The sequence below is a fragment of the Mus musculus genome, chromosome X, assembly GCF_000001635.26.
Source record: "Mus musculus strain C57BL/6J chromosome X, GRCm38.p6 C57BL/6J".
Taxonomy (NCBI): Eukaryota; Metazoa; Chordata; class Mammalia; order Rodentia; family Muridae; genus Mus; species Mus musculus.
The window spans coordinates 143,233,454-143,237,097 of record NC_000086.7 but is presented as its reverse complement, the minus strand read 5'-3'; positions in this window follow the sequence as shown (position 1 = coordinate 143,237,097).

The window sequence follows — 3,644 nt, the reverse complement described above, 5'->3', positions numbered from 1 at the left end:
CTAATACTACTTGATAAAGTTTCTATGCATGACCTAGGAAAGTAGTGATAACCAAGCTCTGACATGCTTCTCCAAAGCCATTCTTCGGATGTTCCCCAGCTCCCTACTTTTTCTGCCTTACTTAGGATTGGCTAGGTTATACTGCAGCAACAAATGCCTAAATCCCAAATCAGACTACTGTAAAATAAGTTGTTTTTCATTCATCACCTTGTCTCTTCCAGGCTAGGAAGTTCTACTGCCACATCTTTATTCTGTAAAGAAAAACAGAAACAAAACCCAAACAAACCAAACAACAAAAAAAGAGTCTGATGGGTACTTCACTATTTGAAGTATTGCTTCTGACAATGTCAGAAAGAATCAAAGAATACCAAGTCATATGTCATGCTCTGGCAATTGTGTGCTCAAACTGGATTTGGTAGACATTATTTCTGTTCAGGATTCATTTGCTGTTGCTTTGGATAAAAAATATCAGAAAGTGCTATCATCTTAACAGAGGTTAGAATTAAGACAGCAGAAAAGAGTTTTTGGTCAAAACCCTAATGACTGTCACACATTTCTACCCTTATTTTAAGCCACAGTGAATTTCCTGCTTTTTGGAAGATGAATGTTGGTATTACGCCTCAATCCCTCTCCACTCTTTTTTTTTTTTTTTTTTTTTTTTTTTTTTTTTTTTTTTTTTTTTTTTCCATTTTTTAGTGAAATTTCCTAAGCCAAGTTCTCCCAGGCTGACTAGCAGCTGGTGGAATTCCTTTTTTTTTTTTTTTTTTTTTTTTTTTTTTTTTTCTTTCCATTTTTTATTAGGTATTTAGCTCATTTACATTTCCAATGCTATACCAAAAGTCCCCCCCATACCCACCCACCCCCACTCCCCTACCCGCCCACTCCCCCTTTTTGGCCCTGGCGTTCCCCTGTTCTGGGGCATATAAAGTTTGTGTGTCCAATGGGCCTCTCTTTCCAGTGATGGCCGACTAGGTCATCTTTTGATACATATGCAGCTAGAGTCAAGAGCTCCGGGGTACTGGTTAGTTCATAATGTTGATCCACCTATAGGGTTGCAGATCCCTTTAGCTCCTTGGGTACTTTCTCTAGCTCCTCCATTGGGAGCCCTGTGATCCGTCCATTAGCTGACTGTGGGCATCCACTTCTGTGTTTGCTAGGCCCCGGCATAGTCTCACAAGAGACAGCTACATCTGGGTCCTTTCGATAAAATCTTGCTAGTGTATGCAATGGTGTCAGCGTTTGGATGCTGATTATGGGGTGGATCCCTGGATAAGGCAGTCTCTACATGGTCCACCCTTTAATCTCAGCTCCAAACTTTGTCTCTGTAACTCCTTCCAAGGGTGTTTTGTTCCCACTTCTAAGGAGGGGCATAGTGTCTACACTTCAGTCTTCATTTTTCTTGAGTTTCATGTGTTTAGGAAATTGTATCTTATATCTTGGGTATCCTAGGTTTTGGGCTAATATCCACTTATCAGTGAGTACATATTGTGTGAGTTCCTTTGTGAATGTGTTACCTCACTCAGGATGATGCCCTCCAGGTCCATCCATTTGGCTAGGAATTTCATAAATTCATTCTTTTTAATAGCTGAGTAGTACTCCATTGTGTAGATGTACCACATTTTCTGTATCCATTCCTCTGTTGAGGGGCATCTGGGTTCTTTCCAGCTTCTGGCTATTATAAATAATGCTGCTATGAACATAGTGGAGCATGTGTCCTTCTTACCAGTTGGGGCATCTTCTGGATATATGCCCAAGAGAGGTATTGCTGGATCCTCCGGTAGTACTATGTCCAATTTTCTGAGGAACCGCCAGACGGATTTCCAGAGTGGTTGTACAAGCCTGCAATCCCACCAACAATGGAGGAGTGTTCCTCTTTCTCCACATCCACGCCAGCATCTGCTGTCACCTGAATTTTTGATCTTAGACATTCTGACTGGTGTGAGGTGGAATCTTAGGGTTGTTTTGATTTGCATTTCCCTGATGATTAAGGATGTTGAACATTTTTTCAGGTGCTTCTCTGCCATTCTGTATTCCTCAGGTGAGAATTCTTTGTTCAGTTCTGAGCCCCATTTTTTAATGGGGTTGTTTGATTTTCTGAAGTCCACCTTCTTGAGTTCTTTATATATGTTGGATATTAGTCCCCTATCTGATTTAGGATAGGTAAAGATCCTTTCCCAATCTGTTGGTGGTCTCTTTGTCTTATTGACGGTGTCTTTTGCCTTGCAGAAACTTTGGAGTTTCATTAGGTCCCATTTGTCAATTCTCGATCTTACAGCACAAGCCATTGCTGTTCTGTTCAGGAATTTTTCCCCTGTGCCCATATCTTCAAGGCTTTTCCCCACTTTCTCCTCTATAAGTTTCAGTGTCTCTGGTTTTATGTGAAGTTCTTTGATCCATTTAGATTTGACCTTAGTACAAGGAGATAAGTATGGATCGATTCGCATTCTTCTACATGATAACAACCAGTTGTGCCAGCACCATTTGTTGAAAATGCTGTCTTTCTTCCACTGGATGGTTTTAGCTCCCTTGTCGAAGATCAAGTGACCATAGGTGTGTGGGTTCATTTCTGGGTCTTCAATTCTATTCCATTGGTCTACTTGTCTGTCTCTATACCAGTACCATGCAGTTTTTACCACAATTGCTCTGTAGTAAAGCTTTAGGTCCGGCATGGTGATTCCACCAGAGGTTCTTTTATCCTTGAGAAGAGTTTTTGCTATCCTAGGTTTTTTGTTATTCCAGATGAATTTGCAAATTGCTCCTTCTAATTCATTGAAGAATTGAGTTGGAATTTTGATGGGGATTGCATTGAATCTGTAGATTGCTTTTGGCAAGATAGCCATTTTTACAATATTGATCCTGCCAATCCATGAGCATGGGAGATCTTTCCATCTTCTGAGATCTTCTTTAATTTCTTTCTTCAGAGACTTGAAGTTTTTATCATACAGATCTTTCACTTCCTTAGTTAGAGTCACGCCGAGATATTTTATATTATTTGTGACTATTGAGAAGGGTGTTGTTTCCCTAATTTCTTTCTCAGCCTGTTTATTCTTTGTGTAGAGAAAGGCCATTGACTTGTTTGAGTTAATTTTATATCCAGCTACTTCACCGAAGCTGTTTATCAGGTTTAGGAGTTCTCTGGTGGAATTTTTAGGGTCACTTATATATACTATCATATCATCTGCAAAAAGTGATATTTTGACTTCCTCTTTTCCAATTTGTATCCCCTTGATCTCCTTTTGTTGTCGAATTGCTCTGGCTAATACTTCAAGTACTATGTTGAAAAGGTAGGGAGAAAGTGGGCAGCCTTGTCTAGTCCCTGATTTTAGTGGGATTGCTTCCAGCTTCTCTCCATTTACTTTGATGTTGGCTACTGGTTTGCTGTAGATTGCTTTTATCATGTTTAGGTATGGGCCTTGAATTCCTGATCTTTCCAGAACTTTTATCATGAATGGGTGTTGGATCTTGTCAAATGCTTTTTCTGCATCCAACGAGATGATCATGTGGTTTTTGTCTTTGAGTTTGTTTATATAGTGGATTACATTGATGGATTTTCGTATATTAAACCATCCCTGCATTCCTGGAATAAAACCTACTTGGTCAGGATGGATGATTGCTTTAATGTGATCTTGGATTCGGTTAGCGAG